Below are 25575 nucleotides of genomic sequence, written 5' to 3' on the forward strand. Positions count from 1 at the left end.
AGCGATAGAGTAACAGAATAAAACGCCGAGAAAGTTTCAGCTGGCGCTGCTGAGAGGGGCCATGTGTGGCCATGATCCTTACTTACTAGTACGAGCCAGCCATCAAAGAAGCCACAGCTGAAGGACAGAACTCCCTGGTGTTACAGCTGCTTAAATTACCCCGTAAGTGTTTGTGAATGCATACTTGGTCACAACGAGACTGCGTCACAAGCACATAGTCATGAGACCAAATGCACATGGGACATGTAGTCCCAAAAACCTGCATGTCTATAAACGGGTGCACCCGGGGGAATGGAGCGTATGCTTGGCTGATATAGGTGCAGTTTATCATGGAGCAGACATAAGATAGTTGGTATGGTAAGGGCCAAATAAAAGATATGTTTCTGACCGTATGTGGATCCTTCCCACTATGTGATGGTGTATAGGTGGGAAAACCAGTTGGTCGCTGCATCTCTCTTTTTGTAAAGGGTCGGTGGTGTTTGTATGGCTTTTTCTGTTTGTCATGGGACAGTAAGAAGGTGGTACTGTCTCTCAGGGGGCCAAAGTAAGAGGTGGAGTCCTGGCCTGGCTATGAATGCCTGTAACTACCTTAAAGTTGTATAGGTAGAAAAACCAGTCATGTTGAAGGGTAAGGCGAAAAGTAAAAGGGTAACGGGGAGAGAGATAAGGCGGAGAGACGAAGGAAAGTCTGTCCAATGTCCGGCTGGATAGGTGATGACCGGGGGGAAGGCCACAGCCCATCTCCTCAATAGCTATCCCGTAGCTCCACCGGGCATCAGCCAAACAGCTAGGACTCCACTGGAGAACATTTAAGATCATAGTAAAACGAGATGAATGGAGCGTAGAGCGGTAGGGTGAAGGGGAAGGGGGGAAGACAACAGCGAGACAAAGAAAAATCTGCCCGAAGTCCGGCAGGGTAGGTGACGGCCAAGGGGGAAACTCATCTCCTCAATAGCTAGCAGGTAGCTCCACCGGGCATCGGCCAAAAAGCTAGGTCTCCCCTGTCCAAGGAAAGTTCCACAAGGTCTAAGTCCTAGCGTGACCTCTACCTTGATGTTGTGTAGGCTCGCAACTCATGGTTGTCCCATAGACGTCATCTCTGCTGTGTATACTCATCACTGCCTGCAGCTTACTCCTGGCGATTGATAGGGAGATTGAACTATTTCACTCTTGCTTGAGGGTCTCTCAATGCACATTGCTTACTTGGGTCCACACAGTGCTTCCCTGTAGCACCTCAGCAACCTCTTTAGCACTGCTTAAATCTCCAGTCCCCACTGAGTGTAGGGAGGTGTTCTTCACTTTTCCTGATTATCCCACTACATTCGAGGCTATGTGGGGACTGGCCGCCATGTTAGGGTCAGGTATAGAGGAAGTTAAATTCTGTTTAACGATGCTTGTTGGCACTTGTGCTGAATGGGGCTTAAGTCCTCCTTGTCGCTTCGCTTGCTTGTATTTCTCCTCAGACAACGGGGAACACTCACTGGCTGTTCACGCTCAGCCGTCCCTTCCTCGTCTTAATTGCTGGCAATTTTGGCGTCAGGCGTGGGTCTCTACAGGCTTTTTCCGGCGGGCCTTCCTCTCAATCTGGAAGTAGCGGCAGAAAATTCAGAGGTGCTGCAAGATGGTGATCAACTACTCACCATGCACTCCGCTGAGTAGTCTCTGCCAGTCTCAAAGAAGCTAAGCACTGTCCAGAATTTGGGGCCCCCAGGACCACCGTGCTGCGGGCACCATTTTGGGGTCAGGCGTCTGTCCCCTATGCTCATAAGAGTACTCTGCATAGAGTACAACTGAACAGCGACCAAGCTGGGATCGCCCCCTTATTCCCACGGAGTTCCTGCTCTCTACTGGGGATTGGCGAGCGAAGTGGCAGCTGGCTCCATCTCACCAGCATGGACAGAGCTCCCTCCCCTGCTCACCGTTAACTGCTCACCTTCTGAGCCCCATCCGTCTGGCTGCTGGACATCGCACTTCATGGCCCTCAGTTCCAGAAGTGGGCCAAGGACAAGGAATGCTGATTGCTTGGTGAAACGGAGCTTGACGGCCTCCAGGGTGCAGTTCCTTTGGTTCCGGGTAAGACCTCCCTGTTCACCAGGCGCCATCTTAGCGTATTCGTGTGCGGGGCATCACGGCTCGTATCATATCATATCGGAAGAGGGAGACAAAGATCTTCCTGTGATCTGCCTGCATTCTGACCGCAAAATAGTTGTTTTGGGTGTGGAAACTGTGCGTCGGGATGCTGTTCGCGAAGATGCAAAGGAGGTTCAACACGGAGCATCAGCTACGAGCGGCCATGATGGGCTGGCTCCTCCATACATTGTACCATATTTGCTCATTCTAAATGGCAGTAAATTGACCTGTTGATAAAAGCTGTTCAATGTCAAGGAATGGTGCTATTGTGTTCCATTATGTAAGTCTTTACCTTGAGTGCTGTCATTAAGACGTAGTGAAGGTTGCATGGGCAGAAGATCAGGTACATCAATTTGTTACTGCTGTAATTGGTATGTTGCCTAAGTTCCTATGGTTTGTCAGTGCCCAATAAAATATTGTTCTGAGTGTGCTTTGGGCACACACTCCACAGGACCCACACTTCACTGCTGGGAGCCTCCAGAATGTATCTTGTCTAGCAACTTCGAGTCTTCAGGGTCTAGTAGACACTAGCTTGTATCTGAGGTTGCTGCTTCTCTTGAAAGCAAACAGAGGACGTTCAATCGGTTTCCTTCTTTTATTGAGTATCAACCAATTCTTACAAATTGATTCTTTGCTCTGGTTGGAGAGAGTGTGGAAAGTATTAACACGGATCAATCTTGTTGTTGATTCCTTTGGTTGGTTAATGTCCAAGAGAGCATCCCAATTCCATGCCCTCCTGGCTTCTCTCCGCACAAGGGATGGCAGGTATTTTCTGTTATGTAGATGTCCTGACAGAGTAGTTGCATGTTCCCTATGTTTCTGGATGGTGGAGAAGTTTCCCAGAAGGCGCAAGGACAATTCATAATGAATTTTATCCCTCTGGGATTTAAGGTGGTAGCTCATACGGGGAATAGGGCATTGTGAGCCATAGGTTTTTTGTACAGTTTCATCTCCAAGCCTACTGCGGAAGGGAAGATTAGTAGATCTAGGAATTGAAGTTGCTCTTTGCTAAATTCATAGCTGAATTTCAGATAGGGGTCCAGAGCATTAAACCATTGATGAAAATTTGTAAGGGAAACTGCTTCACATCACCCAAATGTCGTCAATATTTTGCTTCAACAAAATAATATGGGAACGAAATGGGTTATCACGTACAAGCACCTGTTGAGTCTCAAATGAGAACATAAAGCGATTCGTTAGACAGGTGATGAAGGTACTACCAATGGAGTTACAGACAGTCCTCAAATCAAAATAAGTTTTCTTTCAATGCCAGGTTTGCGCTTTGCATGATGAAGGAAACAGAGGTGATGGTGTCCAGAACCTTCTGCAGAATTAAAGCCTCTACAGTGTCAAAGTGTGGTCCTGAGGGATGCATGTGTATAATGATGCAACTTTGAGAGAGACTAAAAAGTCAGTATTAACTGTGAAAGACACATCCATTAGAAGTCAAAGGTCATCCTTAGTGTCCTTAGGGTATGTAGGCATCTCGCGAAAGGAGTTCCTCAAAAGGAAGTTCACTAACTGGAAGAGGGCTCCAGAAGAGAACCAATGCCTAAGATAATCACTCTACCAGGGAGCGGTCTCTGTGTTTTGTGGATTTTGAACAGGAGATAGAAATAAGGGACAACAAGATCAGTAGAGGTTTGAAAATCAGCGTCTTTAGAAGTGACCCAGCCATTATCCTTTGCTCTTCCACCATGGTTTTCATGACAGTGGATAACCTCTTGGTCAGATTAAACTTGAGGGATAGGTGGGAGCCTCTGTTGTCTAGTTGTCTGAAGCATTCAGCTCTGTAAATGGTGGTGTCCATAATTACTGTGGCTCTGCCTTTATTTGCGGGTTTTATGAAGAATCATCAGTGCTTAGGTTATTCAAGGTCATGAGTTCCTCTTTCAACAGGTGGTTGAAGAGATTCTGATTTGTTCTGAAGCTTGATTCTGTTTATTTCAATTCCCCTATTTCAAAAGTCAACACGTTTGGAGGTATCATATGGGATGGAGGACTGAAGCTGGACTTCCTACTGACGTTAGTATTGGTAGGGGCAGTCTCAATGCCAGTGGTGATGTTCTCTGCAGGGAAAAACTGCAACCTCACTTTGCAAGATAATTGTGCTAGTTTTTGGTGTATTCGGAATTCATTCCCCTTAATCGTGGGACAAAGACCAGACCCCTGTTGAGTACTTGCTGTACTCTCTGAAACAGCACCTGACTGCTGATATTTATGACCAAGCTGTGTCGCTGCTTGCCCCTGGGTGAGGATTGGTCTTCATCATACTGTCAGTGTTGCATGGAGATGTAGAGGCAATCCAATGCACGTGTGTTTGTTGTTGTCTTCTTCTGCCCCTTGACCTGTCTCAGCCTTCTCCTAATAAAGCCTGGTCGTAAAAGGGTGGAGGAGTAGGTTGAAAATGTGCCATTGGCTGTTGGAAGTTAGGTATGTGGTATACCCATGGTGTCAGGGACCATCATTGTTGCTGAGGTGGTCTTGAGTATTGTCTGTGCCATCTACCCCTGCCTTTCCTTCGACTGCAGTGCTGTTGTGGGCCACTATGGCCACAGTCAGAGTCGCTCGACCATTCATTCATACCAGAGATGAGTAGTTGGAAACATATTTATGCCCCTTTTGCTGCCCTTACCACCTTAAGCTCAACACAGTGGTATTTAGTATACCCAGCTTTTCATGTGAAAACATGCCTGAGCTCTTCCCTCTCAGAAAGGGGGTGGTATCCCGTACCATGACTAGGCATCAATGTACTAGGAGATTTCCAATGATTACGCATGCCACCTCTGGTAGATGAAGTAATTCATCCTTTAAAAATGGACCTCCCTTTTTTGGGCTAGGTTTACCCTCTTGCAGTTGTTCCCTTCCAAGATCCCAGGGTTTATTTTTTATTATGATAGATGTAATAATATTGGGAAGATAATAAGTAATTGTTGAAAACGGAATAGTTCCATCTCCCCCTTGCTGCCCGATGAGCAGGTCTCCTGCTGCTGCCATTTGCGCCACCCATTCTTCTGCCTCTTTTACTTGCATTACTTAATTGTTTAGCGAGTCGCTAAATAGGATTAGTACATGGCCCTTTTGTATTTTACATGAGCAAACGGGTCGCAAACCCATTTGCGCATGCAAACATCTGACCCCTATATGATCCTCTTCCTCTTTCCCTGCCGCATAGAGAAGTACATTCTATAGAGTGTACTCTAGTAAAAGTGACACTTCTAGGAATGCTCGCCGCCCACTGAAAACTCTCCAGCTGTCGCTCTTTAAGGGCCATATGTATTAACACATTTCCCCATAGACACAGAATGGGCAAAACCCTTTGATACATCTGGCCCTAAGTGATGCTGAAGATAAGGGGACCACATTTCGATAAATTGGGCAATTCCAGAGGCAAGCCGATCCTCCGGGTGGTCTCCACAATAAAACATGTTTGGCACCACCAGTGAAAGTATGCACATTTCAGGACCCGTGGCAATTCTTTTTTTGTGTGTTGCGTGCCCATGAATATTTTCTTTTGATCTTCGGTTATCCAAGGCTCCCTCTACATTACTTATCTGAAGTTTATCATGTTGACAGCACACCACATCAAGCCTTCTAACATTCTCTCTATGGGGCAGCAGTGGATAAGAAGTTACAATGTGTAGACCACCCCAAAACGTTTCTTTGGAATAATGTTTTTATTAGAAGGCAAAATTCAAACTCCATAATCCTACCCGATGAGCCTCTTGGTTACAGAGTAGAAGCATCATAATTTGCATATTAAAAGCCGAAGCATCTGCTGTTCAGACACCAACTTACTCTCCTCTCTATGCAGTCAAGAGCTGAAATGAATCCACTTGATATGTAATAGAACGTAAAACAGAGGCCCTTCAAATGTAACTTGAACGTATGCTGTCACAACAAAGGCATTTAAACTGTCACTTGCTCCAATTAGAAAAGATGAAAAATAGCTTCAAATTATAATCTTGCAAAAGGTTGAGTTTTATGATGCCACGCCTCTTCTACCAGGCAAGCAGGCCTTCAACTGTGTATTTTATTCTGCTCTGCAGGTAAGCTGCTAGCAGACTATTTTTTTTTTACAAGAGATTGCATTCTGTAGAAATATTGGAGTACACAATACGAAACACCCAGGTACATATTTTGAGCTCAATATTAAGATATTTTCCAGCGCCGAGATATTTGTATAGTTCACCCAGTGTTGCAATATGGTATTAGGCAAAACATCTCTACATTTTGCAAAGAGTCTTTATAATTCAAATAAGTATATAAAAATGCAAATAGGAGCTTGAGGCTAAGTTATTCGACTTGCATTCACTGCTTGGTATCTCTGCTGTGTAGGCTCAACACACGTATTCTGTTTTGTACCTTAAATCCTCTATACAGGAAATATTAGAAAATGATCCATGTTTTTGCTTTTTAGTATAAGAACTTTGTCTTGAGTCAGAGCTCATTTGTTTCTCTCCTGAACAGAAGATTATCTGAATGCTATTGAGTTGTGTAATAACTATGTGTGCCTGGTTCTAACTGTTATATTTAAGCCACTTTGTTTTTCGTGTATATTTTTTCATTAGCTAGTTGTCGCATTATTTGGTGGCTGTCTCTACTTAATATTGAACGCTCATATAATTTGCTTTGCTGTGATTACTTTATTTTAGTATGATTGCATTTATTATTACTGTGGCATTTCTAATTTGTATGAATAACTCATCTTTAGTTATTAACGTCTTACATGTATTTAGGTATTTCTACTTATAGAATTAGTATGTCCTCCATATATTTCAAAAAGAAATTGAGTATTAATTAGAAAGTAGTGATATAACTTACATATTCTTTTCCTCTGTCTGAAAAAAGCCACTTTTAAGATAGTTTAAAACTATTTTGGGGGAGTGAAAGTGGTTTTGCCTCACTGACCCATAAGTGTCTCATTCATCCTTTGTATCCATTTAGCTTCATCCACCTGGTGCCACTCGGTGTCCATCTCTGTTAGAGGCAGGGACACCTGCAAAAGTCTGCTTTTCGTGGTGTATATGTTTGTCCCATACTCACATTGAATGTTTGGATTTTATTTAATTTTACCTTACGGCAAGGTTTGAAAGATAGTCCCCTCTCGTGTGACTCCTAAGAGCCACATATTGTAGCAAAGATAGGTTTTTGTAGGAGTAATTTAGCTTTAAAAATGCCTTCTGAAGTCAGTGATCCTGCAAGTATGGGATCAACCTCTAATATAAATCACCTGCTTTTTATAGATGCCACTTCTAGTCATCATAGATACATAGATCTCTTTGTCTGAGATTTAGTCCATAGTTAGGTATTCCTTATTCACATTAAGGCACTCTATGTGTGATCCTTACGTTCAGATGGTCATAGACCAGACCAAAACGCATTTTTCAAAGGTTGGCTTTTGTGAAATTATCTCTAAGCCAACGAATAAAATCCAAATTGATTTGTTTTATTGCGAAAATTTGATTTATTGTAATGGTGTCAAAGTGTTTTAAGCTAGTCTCAAAATGGGCTTGAACAGTGTTCTAGATGATCTAGGGCTAAACATCGTCAGTTTACCATGGATACATGAGGGCCAACTGATGCTGCCTAATGAAACATTGACATCACCAGACTGGGGTGCCAGCGGTGCATGGTGCAAGCAGAGTAATATAAACAGAACAAAATGCCAGTACTGCAGAAATAAATAAGTAAACTTTCAATGCCCAATGACGTTAAACAATTGTAGCATAACCACCATACACAGTGTGTTTGAATTAAATATTTTTATTTCTTTTTTGGAAGTTAGAAAAAATATTCACAAAATGTATTGAATTATTACTATTTTATATGTTAGGGAGGGGAGTGGTTTATTTTTTAAAAAATTCGAAGAAATGTGGACTGAAACGAACAAGTGGAAGGAAAGTGGGGTAACACTCATGCAATTCAGATTAACAATCCATCATTTTCACTGTGCAAAACTCTCGTACAGCAGTTCTCACTCACCGGGATGGGTAAACAAACACTAGGTCAGAAAAAGTGCGTGGTGAAAAAGAAAAGAAGTTCCTAAAAAAGAGGGGGAAGTGATTTTTAAACGATGCTAGACTATTTTTTGGGGAAATAAGAATCCTCACCAGAGTTCGTGTGAACAGATTATTCAAAATGGTGGGGTACTGATATTTTTTAACATAACTTTTGAACTTGTTATATAACAGGCCATCTAACCTATGTATAAATTGATTGATATACAATAACATTCATTGCAAAGATTGGCCATATAACAAAAGAAAGCAGGTCGACGCGTTTCGAAACTCCAATGTGGGGATTCCTCTCAGGACCTCAAGGGAATTAGTCGCGACGGCAGAATCGAAAAAGCCGAGCGAGAGAGAGGAGTCATTTTGCCCCGGTCAAGGGGGTCTACCAAACCATGAACAAGAAGGACTAAAAGAAATCATCATTGTGTGCAAGCCACCTACTCCATTACGAAGCTTTGACAGGTGTCCTGCTTCACATGAAAAACCAGATTTTCTAAATCCTTATGAGAAGACGAGTATTTCTAGAAGACAAGGACTAATTCCCTACAAACATTGCTGGCCTCATTGTACTACAAATGTATTAGGTAGAAGGGGTTGTAATTTGTATGCTGAATTTTACCGTATGCAACTGATCTATGTACTAATAGGTCAGTACACAAAACACAGAATCATAGTGGGTCACAAATTGACCTACCTCATGAATATTGAGGTAAGCCGCAAATTGTGACCAACTACCGCTGGCTACTATCACAGGTATGGTGGATCTCTGGGATCAGCAGACCAGTATGTTTGAGGTTGCTTTTAAATAAAACAAACTATTTTGTAATGTAGCCCATTTTCCTAAAAGAAAACAGGAATGCTTTTCAAGAAAGAAAAGGACAATTCTTCCAAACTTTTTTTTTAAGATGAGGCAGTGGTCCATGTTACCATACCCACCTATTAAAGATGTTTTTTCAACATTCACCAAGCAGAAGGCATTCCATTAAGGACCACTTCCTGTTTGCTAATGGCTTACAACCTCCTTTGCAATGGTGGCAAAATATTTGTTTTGCAAGCCGATTTCAGTCACAAAACATTAATACATCCCTGAGAGTCTCAAAATTACGAAGGGATGCCCTTAATTAACTTTTTTCCAAATACCGATTCTTTAATGTTTCCTAAACCCATATACTGATTTGAAAAATCTTTTTCCAATCGTTAAATGAGTTATTACATTTTGAAAAGGGTTTTAGATTTTACAATCCCCAGATTTACTGAAACACAGGGCTTTCAAACGCTAAAAGCCTCAGTAGATGAGGCGCTATGTCTGTTGTTTCAAGTGCTACTCCCTATTGGCCTCCTCTCTGTAACCCTGTGATACACAAGAGATGTTTGTCTTCCTTCGCTGGACCCAATTATGTTGCCTTTTAGTAATGTCCATTTTTTCTCTGCTAATCAATGTTAAGGTATTTGTGCTTTCCCTTATAAACATGGTAAACCTGGCCTACACCTGACTGCCACATTTAATTAATTAATTTACTTTATTTTATTCAGAAAGTTTTACCTAGCGCAAACACAACCCACGAGGGTATCAGAGCGCTTTACAATACACAGTTATTAAACATTAAATGATTGGGGTAATATACATACATTCGAAATTCGCCATTCAATACAAAAGCGTTAGTCAGCGGTATATGGATAGCAGAGGTGGCAAGTGGTCATTAACCCCTCCCATGCTGGTGACGAACCCCAGCTGTCACGCCCCACGGTGGGCGTGTGCTGATGACGGCTGGGGTTCATCACGGCCCCGCCCTGTTCTTTTGTTTACCGCACAACGGTAAAATCGCGGCCGCAGCGAAAGGGTTAAAGAGGTTAAAGTTTTAGGGGGTCATTAGGATGACGTTCGGACTTTGTCCGCCCGCCATCCTGTGGGAATTTGGGACCGCCCGCCATAAGGCAGGGGGTCCCCGAGAGGGGTATTAGGATGTGCCCGCCACAGTGGTGGGCACATCCTGCATTTATAGCATTATGGCAGGCGGTGCTCTCTGCACGTAGGGGGCCCCCAGAGTGTAGACCGCATGCCTTTCCGTGGTGGCATCGCCGCCGCGGAAAGGCACCTAAATATAACCATCAGAATATGGCTGGCGGTGTGTGACAGACGCCACCACCATATTATTCCTTTTCCGCCCTGGCCGCAAGGCGCAAGACCCCCCTGCCATACTAATGTGGCGGGGGGGGAAACAAGTGTGGATGTTGGGCGTATTGGCCCCGCCAGGCTGGCGGTGGCTACCGCCAGCCTGGCAGGGGCAAGTCGCCCGACATCGTAATGGGCCCCTTAGAATGTGAATTTGTTCATTAGAATCAATTTTACTTCTTTTTGAGGAGAAGGAGGAGATTCTGCGCATATCTGGAGGTAGGTCGTTCCAAATCTTCGGTGCAATCCCTGAGAATGCTCTGCGGCTAGTTCTTTTTTTATGGAAGGATTGTGGTTTCAGTAGTAGTGAACTCACACTTCGTGATAGTCTGCATCCTCCCGACCGCTCAAGCTTTTGTGCTAAGCTATGCAGGGCTTTATTGGTTGTGCAGGCGATCTTAAGTTGTATTCTTGCCTCGTAGAGTAGCCAATTTTGAACTTTCAAGGTCGGAGAAATGTGGATTTTTTTTTTAGTTCCTGAGACCAGTCTGGCCGCCGAGTTTAGAGATGCCCTCAACGGGGCCAGCTTGTATTTGGGAAGAACGCATAAAGTGGTTCTTCCACAGTCCATTCTTGGTAACACTAAGGGTTATACCGCCACTGTTAGCTCGGTCTGTGGGAGGAATGGTTTAAGTTTCCTTAGGATGCTCATCTGATGATGATTAGCTCCCTTGGTTGCATTACTGACTTGCGCTTGCATATTCAAGTGTTTGCCTTATACCGCCCTCGTAAACGGTTCCACATGTCCTGTATATTAAAGGCTACCAGTGGGCTGCAGAACTCATTGTGCCACCCACTAAGATAGCATTGTAAACCATGTTTCAGGCCAGCCACTGCAGCTTGTAGTGGAGTTTAAACTGCAATTTGACCAGGCAAACAAAAACACATTTGCAGGCCTAAACATTACCATTCCTTTTTAATACTTATATGTCAACCTTAAGGCAAGCCTTAACCATTCATAGCATAGGACAGTGTACGTGGTATTAGAAAGCAGGACATGTGTAGTTAAGATTTAAATGTCCTCACAATGACAACAGTCCTAAAGTGGGTTTTTACAGCTCTAAGGTTTTCTCTCCCATAGAATGAAACTGGATTAACTCATTACACTTAATAAGTGATAACTTAAGTTTGGGACCAGATAGAGAAATGCTGTTTCCATTAAAATGAATTATAATTTAAAATTCTCTTTTTTGGCAAAGTCGGGTTTGAAGTTACTATTCTGAAAATGGCACTTTTAGAAAGTCTACATTTTTGTGTCTAAACCAATGTCAATGTCCAGAGTCACAGACGAAGGGCTCTCCTGTGGTGTTTTGTATATTGCTTCCATGCATTGGACAAAAGGGCCTTTGGTGGGAGCAGGGTACTCACATCCTGAGCAGGATGTTCTATGGGGTTGTGCTCATCCTTCCTGGGCTTCAAAGTCTAACCTCTGTGCTTATCCACCCCATTCCCTGCTTTTAAAGGGCTGCCCGCCCAGCGATTGACAAATGCAGCTCACATCCTGACTGCCTGTCTTACGTTACGCTTGACTGTTTGAAGCCAAACCCATCAAAAGAGGACAGTTAGACATAGGCGGCATGCCCTGCCCAGAGGGTCGCACTGGGGAATATGGGACACCTTCAGGATCTCTCATCAGAACACTCCTGGACCTTTGGAATATTCAGAAGGACCGCTCTGCTGTCTGTTGAAGATAGAGTGAACCTGCTGGACTTGAACCCAAGCTCCATACAAGTGACCCAAAGGGTTAGTTGGATGATCTCTGGTTTGTTACAAGGCCACACCAAACTTCTAGAGGCCTACCTGCAACTGGCCAGGCTAACCAGCACAACTGGGGCATACTTGAGCCCAGCTGCTGGCCTCTGCTCAGATGAATCGTGTTCCACAAAACGTGCCCCTCAGGACCTGGACCCTTGACTGGCATCAAAGTGTACTTCTCCTGACTCCCAATAAAGATACAGACATTTTGGGCTTTTTACACCAAGAAATTCCAGCCCCTAATGACTGCCAATGTGAATCTCCAGCATAATCATCACTTCGCACAGACAGTGACCCCTTGTCCACAGCCAACATAAATCGCCAGTAATTACCTGCTCTTCGGACTACAACAGTGAATATCATAATGCCCAACATACTCCTTGCTACAGTGATAACTTGCTCACGGCCCTCACTAATGTGAACGTGAGCTCTTTGCATGTATTTGAGTAGGTAACTCTTCAACAGGACGAGTCTCGTCCCTATATCCCAACCATGCTTCAATGTTGTCAGCCCGAACTTATGACTTTACCCCGGTCCAGTGCAACCAGATACACCAAGTGCTGATTTATGCTTTTTGGTGCTATTTGAACTATACACTTTGGTTCTACTGATTGGATTTTTGTTGTGTTGGTGTCACGTTATTTAATAACGTCTATTCCCCATTTATAAATAGGTTAGGGATATTTCTTATGTTGTGTTTTCACTATATTATTGTTTGAGTGCTGCATTATCTCTAAGTTAATCCTGACTGTTATTTCGCAAAGCTACCAGAGAGTTAACCACAATTTTATTTAGTGACATTTGTGAATCACCCTGACAAGGACTGTGTTAATCATTTGAGTGGAGCTTTCACCCCTCTGATCTAATAACCCAATTTCTAGTCCTGGTTAAAAATATATTTTGAATATTGCTATATTTGACTAGCTGATATATCAGTTTGGGTTCACTGATAGAATATCGATGTAACAAACATCGATGTTCTAAATATCGAAAAAAATTATCGACTGCAAAAATATCGACTCCAATACCTTAACAGGTAAGTACAAAACTATTGAGGTAAAAAATATAGATGTAAAAAATACTGATTTAAAAATATGCATAAAATAATATAATGTATAGTAAATATATTGAATATTAATATTATATTTACAAAATAAATTACATTTAATTTACATTTTAACTAAATATAACAAAGAAACTAAATTGAAAAATATAAACACACAATCATAAAAATGTATACATATGCATACATTTACTTTAAATATGTTATTGATTATTATCCTTAAGTTCAACCTTTTACAAAAATAATATATATATAAAATATCGATTCCAAAATATAGAAAGTTAAAATATAGTTAACTAAAATATCACATGTTTTAAATGTTTTTAAAATAATATTAAAGTAATTCAATAATAAACACAATTAAATAAAACATAGTAAATTAATGTAAAAAAGCCTAAAATGTAAACATAATAATTGTAATGTAAAATAACAAATTTTTAACATATATATTTACCTAATGATATTATAAATAAGTATTAATCTTAATTATGAAATATTTAGAACATTATTAAAAATATAGTTACATATATATATAAATAAACATATCTAAATATGAAAATGAATAATATATAATAATTTTTATTATAATTAATAATTTACACTACATTAAATATAACAAAATTAAAAACATTACATAGCTAATGGAATCAAATTAGTATTCACACTCGGACAAGTACAAAATTAGAGAATTTGTTGGATAGCGGGTGGGTAAATATTACTATTCCAACTTCAGTGAGTGCAACAGTATGAAAAGCGTTGGATAGCGGGAGGGTAAAAATTACTACTCCCACTCCAGAAAGGGCAACAGTAGGGAAAGCATTGGCTAGCATAGGGGTAAAAACTACTATTCCTACTTCAGTGATTGCAACAGTAGGGAAAGCATTCGATAGCGTAGGGGTAAAAATTACTATTCCCACTCCAGTGAGTGCGACAGTAGGGAAAACGTTGGATAGTGTAGGGGTAAAAATTACTATTCCCACTCCAGAGAGTGCAACAGTAGGTAAAGCGTTGGATAGTGGGAGGGTAAAAATTACTAATCCCACTCCAGAGTGTGCAACAGTAGGAAAAGCGTTGGATAGCGTAGGGGTAACATTTACTATTCCCACTCCAGAGAGTGCAACAGTATGGAAAGTAAAGATTTAATATTTAAAAAGGAACAAATTAATTTTCAATACCAATTTAAAAATAATTAAAATGAATTACCAATTACAAAATCTTTAATAATTAATTAATTATAAATACTAATAAATGTTATTTATTAAAAATTAATGACCTATTTATCATTAATTGCCAAAAATTTAATAAGTAATAAAAAAATTACCAATTAATAATTAATTAACAATACCTCATTTATCAATACACAAAAATAATTTAATTAACTTTACATTACTTCCCACCCTATTCCCCTATCACCCACAACCCACTCCAAATAATGAATTAAAATAATTAACGTAATTATCAATTAAACAATTAATTAAAATGAATTACCAATTAATTCAAATTAATTACCATTTCATAATTAATTAACAATTAATTAAATAATTATCAGTACATATAAATACAAATAGATTTTTGCGTAATTACAATAAAATTACTTCCTGCCCTATTCCCCTATAAACCCAGAACCCGCTACAGAACTAAAACGCAAAAATAAATAAAAAATAATTAATAATTCATAAAAACGAATATTTAATTTACCATAAATAAATTACTTCCCAACCCATTCCCCTTTAAACCCACAACCCGCTGCAGAATAAATTGCTCAAAAATTAAATAACATAACATTCATTACTTTAAAGAAATTAAATATACATTACAAAAATAATACATATTTTTAACAAATATACTAGCATACATAACTGTAAAAAAATCGATATTATGGAAAACGATATTTTAAATTTGATATTATGGAAATCGATATTTCTTACCTCAATTTCGATATTCTATCCAACTAAATTTTGGTAATTCGATATTCTGGGCTCTCTATATTTTTAATTCGATATTCTGGGCAGTCTATATTTTGGAATCGAAATTTAGGGTGTTCACCATTGAAAATGCTTCACAGATTATTTGGTTCACTTTTGTCTAGTGGGTTTTAAATAACTATATTCATTCCAGCAACTGAATTATTAAAACACAGTCAAATCATGGCTCCATAGCATTAGAATTGTGGTAATTTGTGGTAGAAAGGTCTACCATAGTTAGATAAGATACTGCTGTAAAAATGTGCCGGAGCAGGTGGATGAGGTTGAAATGTAGTCCAATCAATGCAGGCACATCACGACAGTCCTCCAATGGAAGTTAGTTTCCTTTCTTCTAATGCCCCTATTCAAAACAAAGAAGAGAGCAGACAATTTTAAACATATTTATTGTTTTAAATTCCTACCAATTCAAAATCCCATACACTATGCATGTTGGTCTCCCACAGGAGGTAATTATGGAAAAGCAGTTGACCAGTGGTATTAGTGTTAATATGCTTAGTGCTAGAGTCCAAGAATGACACAACGAGGTGCTGTGGGTTAGAAAGTTAGAACACAACAAAGTTGGTGGCAAGCACTTCACCATGAAATCTCTTCTGTAATATTTGAATTCCGAATTAGAAACCCTTTCTTTTCTATTGGTCATTGAGCTATATCATGGAAATCCCCTTCCTTTTATATTTGGCCCGTGGTCTGTGTTAACAAAATCCTTATTAGTTATGAGCACTGGAACTTTTTCCTGGTGGACTAAATCAACAATGTTTGCAATCCAATGCATGCTGAAAAAATGATCAAGAGTAGAGCCACATCCTCTTACAACTTGTTTTGTGGTGATCAGTCTTGGCAGTGAGCTCAACTGAACTGTCAAGCCAAGTTAACAAGCCATAGAAATTCCAGAAAACATTGTTTGTCAGAGAGGATAACAATATCCCTTTCCTACTGTGATAATTTGTGGGAATCTATGTTAAAAAATACTTGTCAACAGGCTTTACCACGTACAATAGCAATCTAACTATAAAGGCCTATTGGCCTTAATTTTATTTTTACAATACAAAAGATCAGACCTAATGTGTTTGTCATAATATTTCATAATAAGAAGTTCAGTCCTATGGTATCTTACATAATCTTTAACATTGTAACAGTCAAGGCAACAGCCTAGTTCATAGGTTTGTCACCATTGGCCACTCAGAAGTACTCTATTGGGTATCAGTTGTGAAATGCAAAACACTTTATCAGTGGAATAACACAACTTCTGACAAGTCAATTTCTATAGGGAGTAATATCAGCTTTTGGGCAGAGGCAATGCCTCACTTTTTGTAGTACTTTACAATCCCGTCAATACTGTGGCTCACCCATCAACCTCCCAACCCATCTCCCGGCTGTCAGGAATGAGCACTTGTCTTAAAAAAAAATTAGAGGTGCTTTGAGCTTAAACTATCCTAACTTTCATGGTAGAACCTATTGTGTTTTTTTTTCACCCCTCATGTTGGGGATGTTAAATGTACCCAGGGTTTGCGTGTTGTTACCCCTGGACACAGAAAATGATATCCATTTGGGTAAAAATAAATATTGTGCTGTGCAGGAAAGTGTGTATTATTTTCTTAAGAATTACATCATTGGAGTATTTGCTGTACTAATAATTATCATTGTCTCATCTTTAAGGATCACTTAGAATAGGAAAAAATCATTTTATCACAGATTTTACAATTGTGTAGTCAATATTTCCAATATTTTTGTGGTACCTACCTACTTATGGTTTGTGGAAGAAAAAGCTGTGAAACTTCATATGTGAACCTAGAAATCTGTATATTTCTGAAATGTGAGCAGAACTCCGTATGCTGCAAGGGATCACTAATTGGCTCTGTCTGCAGGGTCACCCCCAAACATTTTGCCTTCACCCCTCCAATTTTCGCTGAATTCATTTTTGTTAGCCTTAAGACTTTATGCACATTACTACTTCTAACCAGTGCTAAAGTGCTTGTGTTCACTTCCTAAAACATGAATAATTGTCTTACACATGATTGGTAATTTACTTTTAAGCCCTAGTAAAATGGTATACCATTTACCCAGGGCCTACTTATTAAATTCTACTAGTGGGCCTGTAGCACGTAGGGTGTCACCCACTTAAGTAGCCCCTTAAAACATGTCCTTGGAATACCATTGTAGCCTGAATGCAGTGTTAAACTACCAATATGGCTTAGCAAAATTATACCCTTCCCAGGCCTTAAAATCCCCTTTTATCACATATAGATTACCCTGAACACAGGTCCTAGGTAGCCCAGGGGGCAGGATGTATTGTAGGTAAAAGGTTAGATATGTACTTTTAAGTCTTATGCCCTGGTAGTGAAGAATTCCTAACTTTGTTTTTCACTCCTTTGCCTGCGGCCTGTTCCTCTTTCACATGACTGGGTTTAGTGGCAGTGGATTTTCTTTATTCCTCCCAGACAGAAACACAATACAGGGTTTGGGTATACCTGGAGGGACATTCCATGGCAGGATGGGGTGCGGAGCTGGACACAGCCTCACTTGCAAATCAATAGGCTGTGCTATACCTCCATATAAAGGACTTTTCACCCCTGCATTGTGCATGCAGCCCCTCCGGAACCAGGGCAGGGGAAGCAGCAAATATCAAGAACTCTAAAGGGCATTTGTCTAGAAACATCTACTTCAAAAAAGCAACAGGTATAAAAATAGGACCCTCAGACTGAATATCCAGTGCACTCTCCGGACCTGCGGAAGGACTCTCAGAGGACTTCTCTGTGTACTTCAGAGGACTGCTTTGCTGAACTTGGAATCGTTGCTCTACTGCCTGAAGCCTGCCTTGAACCCTCAGAGACCTGCCCTGCTGCTTGTGCCCTATTCCACTGCTTGAATCCTGGACTACTAGAGTGACTTTAAGGGTCAGATGGCTGGCCTCCTGATCAGAGCCTCAGGGACAGAAATGGTTAGAGTCCCAACCCTTTGGGTGGTCCCTCCCCAGTCTAGTGAGTGGTGCTAAAGGTGCCGAGATACCTCATATCCAAAATGTGGGACTTTTGGGCTCAAAACTGCTCTGAGTACTGACAGGATACCAGACCAGTATGATTGTCTATCTGCACAAGGTGCATCACTGTTTGGCCAGATTAATTTCCGCAGCAGCAGCAAATCCTGTACAGCAGTCCGTCCCAGAGGGGGTATATAGCCTTGTGGAACCTTTATCAGCTACAGCTTCCAGCCTCCTCCCCCTGGAGATTTTCGACCTCCAAAAAAGAGACTAAGGGGTCTATTAGGATGGCAGGCGGATCGCCACCTCCCGTCTGGCGGGGGCGATCTGCCCGCCATTTTCCATCACCCGCCTACTAATTCCCCCCACCAAATTACGATGGCGGGGGGACCCCGGCAGACGGAAAGACTGTCCGCTGGTTTTCCGCCGGTCAGACATGCGACCGGGCAGAAAAGGGCTTAAATATGGTGGCGGTGCATTCAAGACCCCGCCATCCATATTAGGATGGGCGACGGTGTAGGGCTTTCCATGGCGGAGACCCCGCCATGGAAAGCCAGGCAGAGTTCACTTTTGGGGGCCTGTTGCCAGCCCCCAGGGGTTGGGTGTTCATGGCACCCCCCTTATTTTACATGCACAATGTGGCAGACACAGCGCGGTGCCTGTCTTGTTGTGCATGCAAATGCACATCATGCATATATTGAATTGTGGTGGATGCTGCTTACTGCACTGTCCGCCACAATTTGCAATATATGCAGGATGCCACTGCAGCATCCTAATTTCCATGGCGGGACAGCCACACTGATGGCTGTCGGTCCCGTTTCCCGGTATGGTTTGTCCGCCCGCCATCGTAATAGGCCCCTAAGTCTGAACATGAAAATCTTCACCAAGACTTCATCTAGCGGCTCCCTGATGATGACCACTCATCCCTGGAAACCACCTGCAGCCTTGACCTGCTGAACGTCTACCATATCAGAGACTATTTGCTGGAACTTTTTTCAACTCCAAAAGAAAGCACTGACCAGGCCAAATTCACTCTTTGTATCTGACTTCCGCTCCATCGCATTCTGCCATACTTTTTGTACTTTTACCTGGTCTTGCCTGACTAGATGTCCTCGGTTGGTGTTTTCATCGATTAGGCATTCATTTTTACCTAAAACTTTAAAAATGTATAACTCCAGTTCTACTGATTTTATTTTTGTCAATTTGGTGTCAAGTAGTTAATTAAAATATATTCTATTGTTTTAAATCAGTGTGGGATTTTTCTTGTGCTATGTTTTAACTTTTTTACGGTTTGCGTGCTGCATAAATGCTTTACTCATTGCCTTTAAGTTAAGCCTGACTGCTTTTGTTACAAGCCATTAGAGGGGTAAGGACAGGTTAATTTACTGACTTTTGTAGTTCATCCTGACAGGGATTGTGGCTGTCGCTTGAGCAGGGTAAACACTCCATTTTACCAACAACCCAAGTTCCCACATTGGTGATCCGTGGTGGGATCCGGTATTTCTGTTTGTGCAGTGCCAATACCCTACCTTCCTCTTTTGAACTATGAAGATAGGAGCTGCTCAACATCAGCACGCACTAAGACTGAGCTGCAGGGGCTCTGCAAGGAAAAAAGGCTGAAGGCAAACATTAGGGCCACAAAGTTGGACCTCCAGATAGCTCTCAGAGCCTATGAGGAAGTACAGAGGTGACAGGCCACCATAGAGGAGGATGACCCTGAGGAGGAGGCAGCAAAGTTGGATGAGAAGGAGGATGGTCTAAACCTGAGTCCTGAACTGCAGGAGGAACACATCTCACCCATATACGAGGCCCATGAGGGGCAAGAAGGAGTGAGTCTGCACAGGGTTTGTCCGGAGAGGAACTGGAGTACAGAAAGGGTGGCTAGGGAGCTCAAACTGCAGCTGGCCAAAATGAAACTGGAAGCAGAGGAGAAGAAGGCTGAGCCTAAAAATGCATTGGCTGAGAAAAACCGCTACTGAAGCATATGTGTGCTTGAGCTGAAGGCCAAGCAACCTTGAGAACCCAGCAGCAATGAACGCATCAATACCCTAGTGTCCACTGGAGACAACAGAGTCCACATCCCAAAGAATTTAGTGCCTTACTTTGCTGTGGGAGATGTAATAGACAACCGGTGTGAGGACTATGAGGTTGCCCTAGAGATGTACAGGATCCCTGAGTAAGAGTGGGGAACCAGACTCTATAGGCACAATACCAATTAAGGGTGGGATGCCCTAATAGCCCTTGGAATAGGGGACGGTATGAAGTGTGCATTCATGAAGGAGGCCCTGACCAGGAAACATGGGCTCACTGTTAGAGAGATATAGGCAGAAGTTCAGGGACTGTCAGAATCTGCACTAGCAGACCTGGGTGGATTGTGTGGATCATTTTTGCAAGACACTGGATGGTTGGGTGAAGGACAGTGAAGTGAATGGTTACAAGGGGTCGTACAATCTGATAGCTAGATAGTTCATGTTCATTCTTTATTTTACAGACCTGCACCAACACCTAGTTGATAGTAATCTCTCTAACACCAGGGACCTTGCTAAAGAGGCAGACTGCTGGCTCAGCACCAGGATAAACAAGAATATATATGGGTGCAACCTCAAAACGGGTGGTTCAGGTTCCTTCCCAGAAAAGTGAGGAGGAGGTGAAAGAGACACAGGCAGGTCCCATGGTGAGGTGGGTGTAAAGGGTTACCATGCCCCTTCTGAAAAACTAGAGGGGATCTGGTGGTCAGTGGCCCTGGGTACTCCATTTCCAACCCCACTGTTTTCAGTTTTCCCAGTTAGGATCCAAGTAGGGGAGCTCTGTCTGTCCTAAGTAGCCACCCACTGGTGGGACCTCTACATGGGTGGCCAATGTGGCTTTAGGGGTAGGTAGTCCCCAGGGGCACAAGTTAGACCATTCCCTAATCTCCGTTAGTTGAGAGGTGTACTCGGAGGGCAGATTTTTGATACTGGAGGGTGCGAGTTGCCACAAGGTCAAGGCGAATGGGGTCCTGTCACTGCTGTGAGGGACACCGGGGACACTAGACCATTTCAGTGAAATGAGCAATAGACCAGCCATGTGTTTTGGGTTACTCAGGCCCAGGGGCAGGACTATTTCCACCCCATAGCATACATGGAATGGGTGGGCAGGTGATCAAGAGGATGGTCACAGTTAGTACCCAGATGCCCATTGACTACATTTTGGAGAATGAGTTGCTCCTGGAATTGGAATAACAGGGAGGTGTGGCTGCTCAGATTTCTTGGGGTAAATTTCTTGACCAGACCCAGTTCCCTCTCAGTCTCTGTATCCAACTTGAGTTCCATCGCAGTCGGCCATAATTCTTTACTTTGACCTGGTTGTGTGCGACCTTCTGACCACAGTTAGATATTTTTGCTTTTAGGCACAATACTTCATTAGAACTCTGAAATGGCATATCTCCAGTTCTACTGATTAGATTTTTGTTGTTTGGTGTCAAAATATTTATTACATTATGTTTCTAAATTTTTGGGGGATTTTTCTTGTGTTGTGTTTTTACTTCATTACTGTTTGTCAACGGCATAAATGCTTTACACATTGCCTCTAAGCAAAGCCTGACTGCTTTTGTACCAAGCTACCAGAGAGTTAACTGCAGGTTAATTTACCGATTTTTGTGGTACACCCTGACAACGACTGTGGATGTTGCTTGTGTAGGGTTGAGACCCCACTCAACCAACAACCTAATTTCCCGCAGTTGTTACTCTTAAATCTCTTGATTCATAGGCTGTTGTGCAAAATATGTTCTTTTGTGCTCACTGGTTTATATTTGGAAGCCAACAATGGAGAGCAATTCAATAGATATAGCACATGTTCTACTAGACTCTAGTGAAACACTTCTCTTGATAAAAAATGTTTTACCCACTTTCGTCAGTGGGCCCAATTACCCACAAATGGAAATGCCCCAAAATGCATCATTGATATAGCAAGATTTTTCCTTTGAATTGTAAATGTACAAAAATGTAAATTGATACTTGTAAAGCACACTACTCACCCGCAAGGGTCTCAAGGCGCTTGTACCAATACCGCTGTGGAACCCATCCTGGCTTTCCCTGTGAGGCGTCCACTCCTGGGCACCCCCAAGGTGGAGGCCAGGCATCCTTAGCATTGTGGGGGCCGTTGTGGAGATTAAGCAAGCTATTGCCCAGAGTTGCAGAGTAGGACTCCATGATTGGAATAGGCACGAGGCGAGAATTATCAAGTCCGTGGAAATTTGAGCCCAAGACCCGCGGAGGCGGGGAATTGAACCCTGGTCCAGGGCTAGACCTCTGCATAAGGGTCTGCCGCTCTAATCATTGAGCCACACTTCTCCTTGATTTCCATTCTTTCTGGAGATGTGGATATGTGCCGTATTTGGGAACAGGTTTGGCCTGCGCCAATGGAAATCTATACACCTGGGAGAGTTCAGAATGGTGTGGCTTACGTGGATCCGACCACTATTTGTTTGTGAGAATACATTGAAAAATCAATATCTTAGGTTTCTTCTGTGGAAAAACAACTCTGGAATCTTCAAGAATTTACATAAGGTCTGATGAGAGCTGCACTGTCAGTTCAGACTTAAAAGGGAACCTCACCAATGTCCTGCTATCATTTATTGTTGGTGTGTTTTGTAGGGCGATAAATTTCACTCTGTCGATAGAGTTGGCAGAGTTTTGGCCACTCCATGGTATGCATGTAACATGGTGTTCTGGACAAATTCCGCCAACCACCTTATGTTGAAGTTTTTTCTCATGTGCAGTTGCCAAAGGTAAGTTTTCCAAACATGGATGGTAGCGGTGAAAAAGCTGCTGCTTGAGTAAAAAGTCTACTGGAGCGGCATCAGAACCAACTTGAGAAGCAGTTCCATTTGGGGTGCTGCATGGTGCCTGCCATTCTTACTGATTTTACCACATCAGCAGAGTTACATGCTGATTTCCACCCATTTTCGGAACTCTGCAGCATCTTGCTGATTTTTCATATAACTCTACAAAATTCCATAGAGTCAAACTGCATGAGTTCCGTGCACCCCTACTGTTTTCCTGTAATTCCAACTTGCCATAGAGCTCTGTTTGTACACTAGTGTTGTCACTATTCCATTGTTTGAATTATTTCTAAATGTGTAAGATTAAATTCCGAGGGGCAGATTTACAAGCCCCTTGCGCCTCTTTTACGCCGCTGTTGCATCACTTTTGTGACGCATCGGTGGCACAAAAGATGTGCCATGGTGCGGGGTATTTACAACGTGACGCATCTGGGAGATGTGTTACGTTGTAAAGCCCTGCGCCATAAGGAGGCGTTCCGGCGCAGGGTGGGGGGGGGCGTTCCTGCGCAGGAACGCCTCCTAAAAGTGGCTGAGTGAAATCTACAAGATTTCACTCAGTCACTTTTAGGCCAATGCTGCGTCGAAACCCTGTGCCTGCTTGAAGCAGGCGTAAGGCTTGACGCAGCATTGGACAGATAGGGCCCACCAGAGCATTGCTGGAGCTGCATCACGCTTGCGACGCAACTCCAGCAATGCGCCGCCTTTACTGCACAGATGCGTCACGCATTTGTTCCGTTTTTGCCCCATGGTGCGCCGCATTGTAAATGCAGCGCACCATGGGCGGCGGAGCTGCAGCGCACAATAACTGGCGCATCCCTGGGGATGCGCCAGTTATTGTAAATCTGCCCCTTGTGTGTTGGATCAGGCACTCTCTGCAGCCTTATCCCCAAACCTTTTGCCTTCCACCTCCTATTTTTGCTAAATTATTTTTTGTTGGCCTTAGGACTCTTTGCACTTTACCACTGATAACCAGTAGAAAAGTGCTTGTGCTCTCTCCTTAAAACAAGGTAACAGACATTTAGTAATTTTATAAAGAGTTTGATAAGGCATCAGCATTAGGGCTGATGAATAATGCAACAACTAGTTCGAGAAATCACTAATAGTTGCAGTGAGAAATGTGGCCCTGAAATAGCTCCCAAAGTCCAGCTTGGTTTTAATTAGAATGTTCAATTATGCAATTATGAGGCTGAGTCTAGATACAATTTATGCCACTAGCGCCCACATCCCAAGTGAAGCCTGTTTCACTGTAAGAGCCATATCCTCTTCTGCCATCGCTAGGTGCCTAGCGAGACGTATAGAAACAAAAATGTATTTTTGTATTCCTATTTTAATACTGTAAATTCTGATGTGAATCCAACATACTAATATTACATTCATCTCTATTGCTTTCATTGAATAGAAACAGTATGCAACTTTGTTTTTAGGGCAAGTGGAATGATAAGTTAGCTGCACAGTCACCAGGGAAGGTGGGCTGTAAGGGGGTAAGAAAAATTTGCACCAGCAAATCAATACCGTTTTTTAAGGGTTGGCTGAGTTGGTAGGTGCCACTACACGGAATTCCCCAGAGCTGCCCAAAAACTGCACTCCACCCTAAGCGGAAATCTGCATGGGATGTAAGCGGGCACACTAACCTGGTCTGGCATCTTCACTCTACGCCATGCCTGGGGCTGCCCTCCTTCTTGCCGTAGTCTCCTCCTCGCCAGTCATAAACTCCTAAGTTATAAATCTTGGGAAGACTGCGCATGCGCATGTGCAGTCCTCCCAAGACAAACAACGTAGGTATTTGTGACCAGTGAGGACGGTGAGGAAGAGGTAGCCTGGGCACGGCAGAGAGCGGAGATGCCAGACCAGGTAAGTGCTGATTTGTAGTCCTGATGTGGGCATGGGTGGCAGGGGCAAACTCCGCTACGCCACAGAGTCGGAGTTTTTGCCCGAACTCCGCGTTCCCAGCGGAGCACCGAGTTGGCAAAACTCTGCAAACTCCACTGGCAGAGCGGAGTTCGCCACCCACCCCTACTTTTATCAACACAATTCTTAAAATTAACCCATCCCAATAAGACCTTCTAAGAAGCTGTCATGCGTTTTTACATATCTGTGGCCCTGCTGGATTCTGCAACTTTCTCAAGGCTCTGCCTACTAACATTTATTATTATAGGTTTGTAAAGCATGCAGCTACCAACAATGAGTTTGACTGTGAAAAGCTGTTACATGGTACGTTATCAGAGATTGATGGAATAATGTATTGGAACAGCCAGGTTTTCAATTGTTATTGAAATGTGGCAAGAGACTGACAGGATCTCAGTGACTGTGGCATTGTGTGCCATAGTTTGGGCACCAGGTAGAAGAATGCCCGTCCCTCCAAACTGAGAAATGGTTGGCATTGTTAGATCGAAGGGAGCAATGTTGAATGTAGGCAGACATCAGGTATTTGAGATATTTAAGGCGTTTGATTATTTTTTGCATGTAGCATAATGTTTTGAAATTAATCTTTTTTCCACCAGCATTTAGTGGAGCTCATGCACAAGCTTAACTGTGAAGATGCATTTTGGCTGATTTAGAAGCATCCTTCTGGTAGCATTTTGAACTAGCTGCAGTCTAAGAACACCCTTAGTAATACCCCAATACAAAATGTTGCCATAATCAATTGGGAAGAAAT

The 25575-nt window shown here is 42.4% G+C and overlaps 1 protein-coding gene across 2 annotated transcripts in view; it reads left to right on the plus strand.

Moving 5' to 3' along the window:
- Positions 1-25575, plus strand: part of UNC13C (unc-13 homolog C) — a 1328864-nt gene that overhangs the window by 1168185 nt on the left and 135104 nt on the right. The gene's annotated exons all lie outside the window — the stretch shown is intronic.

This window comes from Lissotriton vulgaris, chromosome 2_1 (assembly GCF_964263255.1).
Source record: "Lissotriton vulgaris chromosome 2_1, aLisVul1.2, whole genome shotgun sequence".
NCBI classification, from domain to species: Eukaryota; Metazoa; Chordata; class Amphibia; order Caudata; family Salamandridae; genus Lissotriton; species Lissotriton vulgaris.